Source organism: Dermochelys coriacea, chromosome 2 (assembly GCF_009764565.3).
Source record: "Dermochelys coriacea isolate rDerCor1 chromosome 2, rDerCor1.pri.v4, whole genome shotgun sequence".
Classification (NCBI taxonomy): domain Eukaryota; kingdom Metazoa; phylum Chordata; order Testudines; family Dermochelyidae; genus Dermochelys; species Dermochelys coriacea.
Genome location: NC_050069.1, coordinates 120,461,692 through 120,477,586, shown reverse-complemented (window position 1 = coordinate 120,477,586; position 15,895 = coordinate 120,461,692). Strand labels below are relative to the sequence as shown.

Below are 15,895 nucleotides of genomic sequence, written 5' to 3'. Positions count from 1 at the left end.
TTTCTTCAATTAAAATTCTTCTTTTAAGAACCTGATTGCTTTTTCATTGTTCTTAAGATCCAAGGGTTTGGGTCTGTGTTCACCTATGCAAATTGGTGAGGATTTTTATCAAGCCTTCCCCAGGAAAGGGGGTGTAGGGCTTGGGGGGGATTTTGGGGGGAAAGACATTTCCAAGTGGGCTCTTTTCCCTGTTATATATTTGTTAGACGCTTGGTGGTGGCAGCAATAAAGTCCAAGGGCAAAAGGTAAAATAGTTTGCACTTTGAGGAAGTTTTAACCTAAGCTGGTAAAAATAAGCTTAGGGGGGTTTTCATGCAGGTCCCCACATTTGTACCCTAGAGTTCAAAGTGGGGAAGGAACCTATACAGCCCCCGACCCCACTTCCCGGGTGCCTGCCTGGGCTGGTGGGGCCCCTAGCCAGAATGTCCATTGCCCCCTGCAAGGCCAGCTAGAGGGGGTGAGAAGAGGCGACCCCGATCCCTCCTGCCTCTCCTCCCCCACCCCCTTCATACCTCCTCCAGTTTCACTCAAGTTCACTCAAGTTTCATCCATTCCCATCTTCTACGCAGGGGTGAAAGTAGGCCGGTACGGGCCGATATGGCACACTAGTAAAAAGCTGTATGCAGCCAATGTTTGGTCTGCAGATGTCGCTGCTCCTTTTTGCTGCTGACTGGGTGGGGAGGAAAGGGGCAACTGCCCCAGGGCCAGGGCCTTTTAAATTGCTGCCGGAGCTTTCGGGTGTTGCGGGCCAGGCAATGCGGATGGGCTGGCTGGGGGAGGCTGACCCCCAGCCCCGCTCCTTCTGCCCGAGGCCCCAGCCCCTGTACCGGTAAGACATTAATATTACTTTCAGCCCTGAATTTACTTAATCTCCCCTCTCCTACCCAAGATTCTTTCTCTCCCACACACTGCAGCCAACTCTCCTTGCTTCCAGAGATTGGGAAGAGCTCTGTTGAGTAGGGTCCCCAGGCTACCAATAACTTTGATCAGCTGCTTGCTCTGCTTGATCCAGTCTCAAACCAAGCAGAACAAGCTGAGTTGGAGGGGGATTAAGTTACAGTGAACTAAAGCCACTTTAATCTTGAATAAAAGCATCCATGAGGGGTGGGAGCAGTGCAATGTGCTTTAAGGTATGGCATTGACTTCACATCTGTAGTTGATTCACTTTTAACTTTCTTGAGTATCCCCATGTAAACAAGCCCTTAGCTGGCCACTCTGCAGGGGTTTTTCTGGGAGTGGAGAGCAGAAGAGAGAGAAGTGGAGCTTTGGAGGAATCATTTCTGTTAGACGGTGTGAGGAGGAGGGGTATGAAGTGAGCTTAGAGCGGTCACTGTTACCAAGGAGTGTTCAAAGGAAGGCAGTTGAAGCACAGAGAATATTTTTCCTCCTGGCTTTGTTTACTTTTTACTACATCCTTGCTATTAACTTATTAGGCAACCTGCAACCACCAGATCTGCTTAAAGGAGCAGCAGGTAAACTGTGCTTACTTTGCAAGTGGAGAAATGGCTTTCCTAACTCCCACCCCTGCAAACTCTGCCTAAGATCTGAATGTGAAGGTGCATCGTTTCCTCCTTGTACATCATCAGTAATAAAGGTCTGCAGACCAAATTATGCCCTCTATTACAACTCTGCCACCCCTTTGTCTTCAATAGGTTGCTGACCTACCGTGGGTGTTGCTGATCTGTCCTGTGACTAGAACTTTGTAAATAATTCTGTTGATGCACCAGAAGGAATTCAGTTCAACTCAGCTCTGTTAGCTGTAATGGCTCTACAGGGCTAACCATTAGAAACAGTAAAAACTAATTCTATCAATGTCAGTAGAAAAGATTCTGAATACACACAAGTGGCAGATCTGTTGAAGAATAAGGCATTACAGAATAGTTTATTTTTCAGAGTAAATTCTACTGTAATTTGTTGAAAGTGTTTTGGTTGCCTCTACAGTCAGATTGAGAAACAAAAATATAAACTACCTTAACAGGTACGAAACTGTCAGCTTTTTTTCCTCCAATAGTTGCTAATAGGACCAGAATTTTTTCCATTCTAACCTATCTCTGTGGTTTTTAAGATATCTTTCTATTTGATTGTTATTTATGCTTTTCAAGTACTTGTAAAAAAATGATTTCATGGTTAAAATATTGTAGGCTTGATTCTCACACACACACTAAAATAAATATAAGGAACTCTCTAAGTCAATATAGGAGTCTCCACATGAAACTGGTGCATCTTTTGTGTGTAGACAAGGCCTAAAAGCTATGACCAATGCCTGTCACAAAGGTATTTACTCATCTGTTTTTGAACCAGTTTTTCAAATCTCATTTAGCACCATAAAGCACATAAAAAAGAGCTCAGAGAATCAAAGAACAATCCCCAAAGCATTGCACCTTCCAGCGCTCAAACAAAAAAGCTCTTCTGTGAACTACTAGGGAGAGTAGTCTGGGCATAGGCACTGACTCTGTGGGTACTCTGGGGCTCAAGCACCCATGGGAAAAAAATATAGGGGGTGCTCAACACCACCAGCCACAGTGATTCTGTGGACCCAGGGCTGGCCACTGATCAGCTGTTTGGCGGTGTCCCAGGGCTTGAGGGAGGTACTTGGGAGTAGAAGAAGGCAGGGGGACAGAGGGGCCTCGGGATAGGTGGCAGAGGGGGAGTTAGGGCGGGGCCTCGGGGTGGAGTTGGAGTGGAGCACCCCCCCGGGCAAAAGAAAAGTTAGCGTCTGTGAGTCTGGGTATCCGTGTATAAATAAATATGCTAGGCATTCTGCTCTCCTTCAGGATTCTTATGGTTAGTGCACTAGGAGCGAACATTTACATGTCAATACTAGAATGCTTTCCTTGCTCTTTCAAAGCCAGGTTGTTTGAGCCCTGTAGCTGCCTGGGAAGGGTTTGAGTGTTGCTTTTTTCCCACTCTGTACACTGCCATAGTCGCTGGCGTGCAGACCTTTCTCCCAGTAGCCTGTAGTACATCTGTTTACTGAGGATGTATTTAAAGATATCTCTTGCCAAGCCCTTTCATAAATGGCTGGCTGAAGATTATCAAGTTTATAAAAGTAAATATGACATATTTAAAAGGTGTGTGAAAGATGGGAACTAATGCTTTAACTATGTCACCAGATACAACACAGTAAATCTTTGCAACAGTCTCCTCATTCATTCTACGTGAAAAAAAAAACTTTGCTCTCAGTTGTCTCCTATTTATTTAAGAACATAAGAGTAGCCATATGGGGTCAGACCAATAGTCCATATAACCCAGGATCATGTCTTTCAACAGTAGCTGGTGCCAGATGCTTGAGAGAGAGTGAACAGAACAGAGCAATGTATCCAATGATCCAGTCAGTGGTTTAGGGACACCCAGAGCATGGGGTTGCATCCCTGACCATCTTGGATAATAGCCATTGGTGGACCTATCCTCCATGAACTTACCTAATTCTGTTCTGAACCAATTTAGGCCTTCACCACATCCCCCTGGCAATGAGTTCCACAGGTTGACTGTGTTTGTGTGGAAAAAATACTTATTCATGTTTTTAAACTTGCTGCTGATTAATTTTATTGGGTGACCCCTGGTTCATGTGTTATGTGAAGGGATAAATAACACTACTTTATTCATTGTCTCTACACTATTCATGATTTTATAGACCCTTATCGTATTCCCTCCCCGCTTTGTTGTCTCTTTTCCAAGATGAACAGTCACGTCTTTTTAGTCTTTCTTCATATAGAAGCTGTTCCATATATCTAATCATTTTGTTGCCCTTCTCTGTACTTCTTTGAATTCTAATATATCTTGTTTGAAATGGGATGACCAGAACTGCATGTAGTATTTGAGATATACAATTTGGGCGTACAATGGGTTTATATAGTGACATTATGATATTTTCTGTCTTATTATCTATCCATTTCATAATGGTTCCTAACCTTTTTGGCTTTTTTGACTGCTGCTGGACAGGAGCACATTCTATCCACAATTACTCCAAGATCTCTTTCTTCAGTGGTAACAGCTAATTTAGATATCACTTTGTCTGTACATTTGAGATTATGTTCTCCAGCGTGCATTACTTTGCACTTATCAGAATTTAATTTCATCTGCTATTTTGTTGCCCAGGCAACCAGTTTTAAGGCACCTTTGTAACTCTTTGCTACCAGCTATGGATTTAATTATATTGAGTAATTTCGTATCATCTGCAAACTTTCCCACCTCACCGTTTTTCCCTTTTTCCAAATGATTTATGAATATGTTAAACAACACTGTTCCCAGTACAGGTCCCTGGCGGACCCCACCCTTTGCCTCTTTCCACTGTGAAAACTGACAGTTTATTCCTGTCCTTTGTTTCCTATCTTTTAATCAGTTACTGATCCCACAGAGGCCCTTCTCTTTTTATCCCATGACTCCTTACTTTGTCAAAGGCTTTCTGAAAGACCAAGTACATTATATCCACTGGATCACCCTTGTCCACATGCTTGTTGACTCCCTAAAAAAATTCTAATAGATTCGTGAGGCATGATTTCCCTTTACAAAAGCCATATTTACTTTCCCCCAACATATTGTGTTAACCTATGTATGTGATAATTCTGTTTTTTACTATAGTACATTTGTCTGGTACTGAAGTGAGGCTTACCAGCCTGTAATTACCAAGATCGCCTCTGGAGTCTTTTTAAACATTTGGCATCACATTAGCTACCCTCCAGTAAACTGGTACAGAGGTTGATTTAAGTGATAGGTTACATACCGTAGTTAGTAGTTCTGCAATGCTATATATGAGTTCCTTCAGAACTCTTGGGTGAATACCATCTGGTCTTGGTGACTTATCACTGTTTAATTTATCAGTTTGTTCCAAAAGCTCCTCTACTGACACCTCAGTTGGGGACAGTTCCTCAGATTTGTCTCCAAAAAAAAGTGGCTCAAGAGTGGGAATCTCCCTCACATCCTTTGCAGTGAAGACCAATGCAAAGAATTCATTTAGCTTCTCTGCAATAGCCTTGTCTTCCTTGAGTGCTCCTTTAGCACTTTGATTATCCAGTAGTCCTATGGATTGTTTGGCAGGCTTCCTGCTTCTGATGTACCCACAAAAATTAACCACATTTTTTTTTGTCTTCGCTAGTTGCTTTTCAAATTCTTTCTGGCCTGCCTAATTATACTTATACAGTTGACATGCCAGAATTTATGGTCCTTTCCGTTTTCCTCAGTAGGATTTGATATCCAGTTTTTAAAGAATGTCTTTTTGTCTCTACTCTACTCATGGTGTTTAGCCATCGTGGTGTTTTTTGGTCCTTACAGTTTTTTAAATTTTTTAAATTTCGGGTGTACATATACAGTAGAATCTCAGTTACTAACACCAGAGTTATGAACTGACCAATCAACTACACACATGGGCAGCACGTGAACCCCCGTCAGGGAGGCTAGCCTCTATTGCCCCCATTCCTGCCGGAGGGGCCCCCCCCATGGATTGGAGGAGCTTCAGCTGAACTGCCCCAAGTACCAACACGCCCGCCCCAGCCACCCTGAGACCCAGGCTGCCAGCCAGCCCACCCTAGGTACCCCGACTGCCCTGATCCCTTACATGGGCCACCACCAGTTTTGGGGGAGAGGGAGAGTGAGGGCGGGGGTTTGGAGTGGAGCATGGGCGGCCACAGCCTGGGTTTGGGGAGGCTTAGCCTCCCCTGGCCTATTATACCTACTGCCCATGACCACACACCTCATTTGGAACTGGACATAATCATACGTAATCAGGTAGCAGCACAGACCAAAAATTTTTAAAAAAAGCAAATGCAGTACAGTACTGTGTTAAATGTAAACTACTAATAAAAAAAAGGGAAAGTTTAAAAAAAAAAGATTTGACAATATAAGGAAACTGTTTCTGTGCTTGTTTCATTTAAATTAAGTTGATTAAAATCAGCATTTTTCTTCTGCATAGTAAAGTTTCAAAGCTGTATTAAGTTTACAACTAAACATTGGCTTTTGAAAGAACCACCATAACATTTTGTTCAGAATTACGAACATTTCAGAGTTACAAGTTTGTAACTCTGAGGTTCTACTGTAGTTTGAGCCTCTATTATGGTGTTTTTAAAAGGTTTCCATGAAGCTTACAGGCATGTCTGTCTTGTGACTCTTCAACTAGTATCCTCATTTTGTGCAGTTTTCTTCTTGAGATTAAATGCTACTGTGGTAGGCTTCTTTGGTATTTCTCCCCCCACCCCCCTCAAGGATGTTAAATTTAATTACATTATGCTATCACCAAGTGGTTTGGCTATATTTACCTCTTGGACCACATCCTGTGCACCACTTAAGACTACATCAAGAATTACCTCTCCCCTTGTGGTTTCCAGGAGTAGCTGCTCCAAGAAGCAATCATAAACGGAATCTAGAAATTTTATCTCTGCATCCTGTCCTGAGGTAACATGTTCCTAGTCAATAGGGGAATAATTGAAATCCCCCGTTATTATTGGGTTTTCTGTTTTTGTAGCCTCTCTAATCTCCCTGAGATTTCACAATCACAGTCACTATCCTGGTCAGGCAATCGGTAATATATTCCTACCGATTAATACTCTTATTAGTCAAGCATGGAATTTCTATCCATAAAGATTCTATAGTAGTTTGATTCATTGAAGATTTTTACTAAATTTAACTCTATGCTTTCTTTCACATATAGTGCTACTCCCCCACCAGAGCAACCTACTCTTTCATTTCTATATATTTTGTACCGTGGTATTACTCTGTCCCATTGATTATCATAATTCCACCAAGTTTCTGTGATGCCTATTGTATCAATATCCTCATTTAATTCCAGGCACTCAGGTTCATCCATTTTAGTATTTAGACTTCTTGTGTTTGGATACAAGAACTTATAAAATTTGCCAATATTTAGTTGTCTGCCTTTATGTGATGTAATTGAATGGATACTTTATCAACATCTATCCTCTCATCTTTATTAGGATATAGAATATCCCCTTTAATAAATTCTCCCCCAAGGGATTTGTCTGTCTGAACCATGTGTCATAGATTCATAGATATTAAGATCAGAAGGGACCATTATGATCATCTAGTATGACCTCCTGCACAATGCAGGCCACAGAATCTCACCCACCCACTCCTGCAATAAATCTCTCACCTATGTCTGAGCTATTGAAGTCCATGGTTTAAAGACTTCATCCCTTGTCCCTCCTCATCTGTTGACTTTGCCCCAGCCCTTAGTTTAAAAAATCCCCTGACCTTTTTAATTTTACATGCCAACAATCTGGTTGCATTTTGGTTTAGGTAGAGCTCATCCTTCCTGTTTGGACTCCTTTCCCAAAAGGTTCCCCAGTTCCTAATAAACTTGAATCCCCTCTCAGCACCACCATTATATCCACTCATTGAGATCCTGCAGTTCTGCCTTTCTAGCTGGCCCTGTGCATGGAATTGGAAGCATTAAAGAGAATACTACCATGGAAGTCCTGGACTTTAATCTCTTTCATAGCAGCCTAAATTTGGCTTCTGGGACCTCTCTCCTACTTTTCCCTATGTCATTGGTACCACAAGCAATGGTTCCTCCCCAGCACTATGTATAAGTCTAGATGTCGCAAGAGGTTCAAAACATTCTCACTCAGCAGGCAATTCACCTTGCAGTTCTGCTGGTCATCACAAACCCAACTGTCTGTATTTCTAATAATTGAATCCTCCCCCTTACTATTATCTGTCTCTTCCTAACACCTAGGGTTCCTCTCTAGAGGGGTATCTTCAATGTGAGAGGATTCCATGACATTTTCGGGAAAGAAGGTCCCAACTATAGAATCATTCTCTCTGCTCCAGCTCGATGTTCTCCTTCCCTGACACTTTCATTCTCCTCAACAGAACAGAGACTATCAGACTGGAATAGGACCACCCAAGTGTGTCCTGTAAAGTCTCATCTATGTACCTGTCTATCCCCTTAGCTCCTCCAGTTCAGCTGCTCTGGTCTCAAGAGCCCATACTCTGAGGGACATGAGTTTTTGCACTGAATGTACACATATATCTCCTGCCTGCAAGGCAAGTAATCATACGTGCTGCATTCAGTGCAATAAACTGGATAGACTCATAGACTTTGAGGCCAGAAGGGACCATCACAATCTCACAATCATTTAGTCTGATCTCGTGCACACTGCAGGCCATAGAACCTCGCCCACCCACTCCTATGATAGACCCATAACCTCTGGTCTGAGTTACTGAAGTACTCAAATCATGATGTAAAAACTTCAAGTTACAGAGAATCCACCATTAACACTAGTTTAAACCTACAAGTGACCCAGGCCCCATGCTGCAGAGGAAGGCAGCCTCAGTCTGCTGCTGGACTTCTGCCTGCATTATTTTTACACTTGCAGGTTTTGGGGCTTTGTTTTTTTTGAGTAGGGTTGTTTATTAGCCTAAGTTTAGAGAATGTTTGTTAGGTGTATCTGGCTCGCAGGCTCCCTGTCTAAACTCCCTTGCAAAACTCCCCCATGCACTAGCTCCTCTGGTCTCTTAAACCCTGTTCTACCGGAATTAGTCCTGCCTCTTGTCAAGGGATCAAGGATGGCAGACTACAGCCTTGCTACGAAGCACTCAGCATTGGCTAGCAGGCTGCTAGTCTTAGCACACAGCCAACCCAAACAGACCACACTATAAATTTCAGTCAAGCAGGAACACAGCAAGCAAGCAACAACAAACAAACAAACAGAAAACCAACTCCCCACAAGGGTCCTTCACCTTTTTCGCAAAACTCCCCTGTTCGTGCTCCTGTTTGCTATCAGACCACCAGCCAACTAGCCAGATAGAATGGAAAAAGGCATCTAAAACTAGGGTAATCCTTTACTTAGGATTTGTATAAAAAAAAATCTTTCATACTGTAGGCCTTCATATTTGTGAGAACAGAATTGTGATTACTTTAATTGAAATAGAGATAGGCAGTTGATAGCCATGACGTGTTATTTCACAACCTCCCAAGAACTCTGACTGGTTTCTCAGCACTCTAAAGCAGTTTATCAGACAAGTTTTGGCATGAAAGATTCCATTTTCTTTCTTTAAGAAATACATCAGATTTGACTCATTTGTATTAGAATAGCACCCAGATGCTAGATCCTGTACATGTATACATGGACACACAGAGTATCCCTACCCTGAAAAGCACATAATCTAATTTAAGATTAGCTGTAATACACAAATGACAGGAACGCAGTAGGCTAGACTAAGAACAGTGATAAGAACATGTAGGTCCATAGACTAGCGCTATGTCCACAGTTTACATAGGTTCAAATCATTCTGTGTTTAAGTAGGATTGAAATCAAACCAAACCAAACCTTGAAATCAGTAATCCCAATTGGTCATCTGCCTGTAGATCTACAAATTAGTCTGGAATGACTAAACTTGCCACTGTCAGTGCTTATCTGAAAATCCAAGAACATACCTCCCTTACACCCAGGAGTTAGTGTACTTCTGTGTTGGGAATGAAACTTAATCATGAAAATTATTCTAATAGTGAAGGCTTTCAGGTTGCTGTCTTTTTAATTTGAAAAGAAAAAATAGGAACGGGAAAACTCAGTTTATATACACTGAAAAGAAATCCCAATTTTTGTAATCATCATATCTTTGAACTAAAGACATTATTGTACACAGGGCCTGATCCAGTGCCCAGAGATGTAAGTTGAAAAACTCCCATTGGCTTAAATGGGCATTGGGTCTGGCCACGAGTAGGGCTATGGGAATAGTGGCCCTCAACCTTCCCAGATTACTGTCCCCCTTTCAGGAGTCTGATTTGTTTTGTATACCCACAAGTTTCACCTCACTTAAAAACGACTTGCTTACAAAATCAGACATAAAAATACGAAGTGTCACAGCACACTGTTACTGAAAAATTTATTACTTTCTAATTTTTACCATATGATTATAAAATAAATCAATGGAATATAAATATTGAATTCAGTGTATAGGATATAGACCAGAAAAAACAAGTCATTGTCTGCATGAAATTTTAGTTTGTAGTGACGTTTACAACAGGCTACATAAAAAGCACTAGCAAACTAAGTAAATATCTAGATGAGTTGATGTACCCCTTGGAAGACCTCTTTGTATCCCCAGGAGTACATGTACCCCTGGTTGACAACCACTGTGTTGCAGCACTAAACTGGGACTCAGGAGATCGGGTTCAGTTCTCAGGGTCTTCCATAGATTTCCTGTATCACTTTGGACAGTTTACTTAATCCCTGTGCTTCGGTTCCCAATCAGTAGAAAGGAAATCAGATCCCCTCAATTTTTACCTTTTCTGTTTAGACTGCAACATCTTTGTGGCAGGGACTCTCTATTATGTGTATATACTGTGCCTAGCACAATGGGGCTTTTTTTCTGGGCCACAGGATTGTGAAATAGCCCATCTAATGACATTATTCCAGTTTGTATGCTAGAGTAGAGGCTATGACTGCTCCATAATCCATCTGTGAAGTAGAGCCATGCAAATAACTGATTTGTTTGGTTTGCTGGCAATTTGAAGAAATTGGAAAAGTTTGTTTCGGGCCAATGCCACCCTCCACTCCTCCCCCCCCACTGAAAAATCCAAAAAAATCAAAAAATTTCATTTTGGATTGAGCAAAATATTTCATTTAGAATGAAACATTTTGTTTTGTTGAGTTTTGAACATTTTTATACATTTTAAAAAAATCTTTAATAAAAGGAAATTTCTAAAAAGAGTAGTTTCAGATTGAGTATTTAAAATGTTTCATTTAGAAAACATTTGACACAAACCGCTTCAATTTTTTGGAATTATTTTAGTCTTTTTTTCTGACCAAATCAATTTACTAAAATTCACACAAATTCACAACATGTTTTACTTGATTCAAATCTGCATTTATTTTATTTTATTTTATTTTGCCAAGGGGGAAAAATAGTTCAGGTAAAAAAAATTTAGAATCATACAATATTAGGGTTGGAAGAAACCTCAGGAGGTCATCTAGTCCAATCCCCTGCTCAAAGCAGGACCAACACCAATTAAATCATCCCAGCCCAGCTCTAATGTCAGGTTTATTAAATTTAATCTAGGTATACTACTCCTGAACCTATTCTGGACTGGCTTGAATAGTCCCTTCATAATGCACAAGAACATACAAAGATGATCTTTACTAAGCTTTATTCACACCATCTTAGTGCAGCCCCAGCATAGGCCAGGGTAGTGTATTGAGAGCCTTGCAGTAGTCTGAGAGCACAGAAGGCCCAACTTTAGAAAAGCACTCACACACATACTTAAAGTTAAGCTTATCTTAATAACTGAACAAGGATGCTTTCCTGAATTGGGGTCTGAGAGAATATGATTGCACGTAAAAGTAATGCTTACTAAAGCCACAATTCTCCAATTTTTTCCCCGCATACCTAACTTTAAGAGTCAGAGGGAACATGATAACAGTTTTCAAGTACATAAAAGGTTGTCACAAGGAGGAGGTAGAATAATCTTCTTAACCTCTGAGGATAGGACAAGAAGCAATGGGCTTAAATTGCAACAAGGGAGGTATAGGTTGTACATTAGGAAAACTTCTTAACTGTCAGGGTGGTTAAGCACTGGAATAAATTGCCTAGGGAGGTTGTAGAATCTCCATCATTAGAGATTTTTAAGAGCAGGTTAGACCATCTGTCAGGGATGGTCTAGAGATAATACTTAGTCCTGCCATGATTGCAGGAGACTGGACTAGATGACCTCTTGAGGTCCCTTCCAGTCCTATGATTCTATGTATGGGCAGAAGTCCTCATTAATTTTATTGGCACTTGACACATGTACAGAAATCTTTGCAGGATCAAGACCCTTAATGAGTATTATTCTCTTATTTCTAAACACATTTTTAAAATTTTAGCTGGCTATATTTATAATACTACCAGTGTGCTCACTGCTTTACAGAAAGAGATGAAGACAAGGTACCTGTCACAAAGAGCTTACAATTATTTTAAATATCTTTTGGGAGAGGTTAAAATTTTAAATTTCAGTTTAACTCTTACAAAGAGAGAACTAAAGTGGAAACGTCACATTTTATTTGAAATCTGTTTATGAAAACAAACTTCTGACAAACATAAGATAAAGTGGTCTCTGTTGTTCTTGGACTGAAGTTAGGAAGCAAAAATAGATGATTTACCAAATGCTCACCAAAAGGACATTGGCTTCCTAAAGAAATAAATTCCTCAGATAGAAAACTATGTTTGATCTCAACAGCAGTAGCCCTGTTTGCCTTATACAGAAAAATTTGCATCACATGCTACTGTTGTTTGGATCTTTAACTGGAGAATGTACAGTATGTTACATGACCAGGGTTTTCTTTTAAAACTATTTTTTAATCTCAGTTTGTCCTTTAGATCCAAATAGTAGATGAAGTGCTATTCACTTCTGAATATAATTATTAAATGGTGAAACTTCCTCTCCTGCTGCTCTTCTTTTTAAGAATGAAATTGATTAACCTGTTTTAGAACTGTACATTTACATTTTAATTGAAAACTTTAAAGCAATTTGACTACTTTACTAAATTAGAGCTAGCATCTTGTCTCTGAAACCAGGATCAATCCAAAGTTACTTCATTGACTTCAGTGCCATTACTCCAGATTTTAACACCAGATTACAAGAATTTGGCCCTCGCTGGTAATTCCACTGCTAATACTAACAGAATCTGCTTTGCTGGGGGGGGGGCGTTTCTAGAGATAAAAAAGGAAGATGTAACCCATTTAAAGGAATAGGCCAATAATTTCAATCTTGGGGTCTGAGTTTCAGAAATGCTAAGTATTCATATGTCCAACTGAGGTAATTGTGGGTGCTCAGAAAACTATCTGAAAATCAGACCCTCAAATTAGTTATCTAAACAAGAATGGCCTGATTTTCAGAGGTTCTGTGCTAGGCACCTCTAGCTTCCATTGATTTAATCTCTGAAAATTGGATCTTTTATTTAGCTGCTAACTGCAGTTAAGTACTGTACCTAATTTTGGGCTCCCTAGTTTGAAAATCTTGGCCTTACCTCTTGGGTCTGAATGCTGTTATTATTTCTGTTTTGGTAAAAATGGGCAAAATCAGGTGGCCTGGATTATTTCACCAAATGTTTCAAAGATTTTTTTCACTTCCAGTTATATTCCCGCTTAATGTATTTCAGAAAGGGTTTGTGTTGGACGCATGCAAAATGTTACACAAATATCACAAATACTTTCCCAGATATAGATAATAGAAAAATGCTATGCTTTGCTTATGCTGTGAAATTAGAAAGCATGGCCATCTTTGAGTAGTAATGATAATACACTATATGTCAACAAGAGATTGGAGTTTGAGTGATATAGTTACTGTTCTGTAGTCTTGTTGGTATATAGCTACAAAAGTTTTTGTTAAAGTAATAATCCAAAATTATTTAGTTCTCCTAAGCATATACAGGGCCATGTGTTTGCTTCCTAAATTTTGATCCATTTAAGGTAAATATTCCCATGTGGAATAACATGAACAAAGATGTCTAACTACTCAGTAAATAGTCTTGCATACCTGTGTGACGTGACACTCCATATTCTTTATAGAAATATGCTTATATGAATATGGCATAATCAAAGATATATTTTATGCAAGATAGCTTATGTAAGATATCATTGGAAAGGTTATAATTTACTGAATGTGAGTATCCAATTTGTATGCATGTATCATTTCTGTATCTGGAGTTAGGAATATTGACTATGTAACAATTACAACTGTGGTTATATTTGGAGACGCCCACCAGACAACAAGCAATCGTCTTAATGGGCCATTAGGAAAAAGACAATGAGTCTTCGAAGATGTGGATCCCCCATCTTCTGGGAGTTCCTTCCTGTGTACATTGCAAATAAACTTGATTTCATGGTTGCTTTGACACAACAATGTCAGGTGATAATGTCACCTGGTAAAAAGTGCCACCTTGGACACTGTTGGTACTTTCCCACTAGAAACAAAGGCTTCCTGACTTATATAAATTCTGCTTAAGGCAGGGGAGTAACTTACATGGTCTCCATTGCCTTCTTGCCCAAGAAGAAAGACTGCTGAAAGTACCTGAAGAGACAAAGGAACTGAGCAGTGGGAAAGGCAAGGGCTGAGTCCAGACTAAGACAGGAGTCTAGTCTGTAAAGAGAAATAACTGGAACTCTAAGCTACAGAAACTCTGCAACTTGCCTAAAACAACATTTAGGGTGAGAAATTACTTCTTAAAACCAGTCTCTTTAAGATCTTAAGCTTAGTATGCATGTTTTGTTTTATTTGCTTGGTAATCTGCTTTGTTCTGTTTGCTATCCCTTATAATCACTTAAAATTTGCCTTTGATAATTAATAAACTTGTTTTTGTTTATTATTAAACCCAGTTTGTACAATTTATAACTGGGGGGGGGAGTTGTGCATATCTTCCTCCACATCGAGGGCGGCGGTGAATTTATGAGCTCACGTTGTATAGATTTCTCTACAGCACAAGACAATATTATTTTGGGTGTACTTTCCAGAGGGGAGCTGCACTTGAGTGCTGGGCAATTTCCTAGCTGAGTCTTCTCACAGAGAACTGTTTGCAGACTATGTGTGATTGTACGGGTGGTGTGTCCCTATCTGTGTGTGTGTATACGCTGCCAGAGGCCGGAGAGCCTAATTCAGCAGAACAAGGAGAGGGAGCCCAGCCTAGTGGAGCAGGCAGGCTCAGTGAAATCCCAGCACATCAGGTGGCATCCCAGATTGAGGGTACAGTTGTCAAGTACCCAATGTTCATTTTAAGGCTTCCTTAATTTGAACTATGTTTTATACTTACCTTTCATAATTGCATTAAGTGCAAAGATGTCTGTTAATAGAACATTATGGTTGCTGAGTTAAAATAATTGAGTCCGTAAATGCAAAAATTAGTGTTTCAATAGCAATGCCCACCTACAGCTACAACATAGCATATTCTGTTTGTTTTATGGTATCTATTTCACAACAGTGTAATAATAAGCAATATATTCAACCAAAAAAACAGTACAGCATGTGATTCTAATCCTGCAGTTTGATTCCAGTGCCTGTATGGAACCCCAGTCCCCCTGGTTTAATAGAGCCCTCTGTGTCCACATGGGTTTCCCAGCGTCACTCAGATTGCAGGACTGGGACTTAGCTATGCTGGGTACTTACATGGTCTCCATTACCATAGTACCTGAACACCTTATAATCTCTTCAATGTATTTACTCTCAAATCACTCCCTGTGAGGGTGGGGAAGCACTATTATCCCTCTCTGAGGCATACACTTAGTGATTTGTCCAAGGCCACACAGAAAAGTCTGCAGTGCAGGGAATTGAACCATGGTCTTGCCAACTCCTAGACTCATTCCTCACCATGTCTCTGTAACATGGCCAAATTAATGCTGGTAATGGAAACTTCACTTTAGCATTTCCTGATTCTGTGATTGTAACTGCGCAGATTTAATGTTACACTACAAAGGGGTTTTGTTTGGTTTTGTTTTTTCCTTTTAAATTTGCACAATAACCTAGATGTTACAAAACTGATGCACTGTAGCATACTTTAAATCCCACATTTTCATCTGCAAACATGCAGTCTTTATAGATTAATCACTTGCCAAATTTGATTTTGAAAAAAAAAAAGCTGTTTCTTGAGTTATCCAGGTACAAACAAAAATCTGGAAAGTAGAAAAAATGAAAATGTTAATCTATCTTAAAACCAACAGAATAAAAAAAATTAACATTTGACCTAAACATAAAAAAATAAAAAAAACCCACATGAGCTCTGACCAGTATGTCACATTTGAACTTGGAAAATTTTTTGTCCTGGCACTTTAAAGCATATTATCATGCTAATGTGCTATCTCAGCCATAGCTTTAACACCTGTCTACCATTCCTCTATCGTGCGTACTATTAATTGTAACTGAAATTGTTGGTACTGAGGAAAGAATCTGACTCAAATAGCCCAAAGTGCA

At 40.1% G+C, this 15,895-nt stretch overlaps 1 long non-coding RNA gene across 1 annotated transcript in view; it reads left to right on the top strand.

Annotated features, from left to right (window-relative positions):
• The first annotated feature begins 13,588 nt into the window (after nt 1–13,588).
• Nucleotides 13,589–15,895, top strand: part of LOC122458481 — a 43,428-nt gene continuing 41,121 nt past the window's right edge. The window contains exon 1 of the long non-coding RNA XR_006278535.1: nt 13,589–13,601. This is a non-coding gene — a long non-coding RNA (uncharacterized LOC122458481). The remainder of the gene's footprint in view (nt 13,602–15,895) is intronic.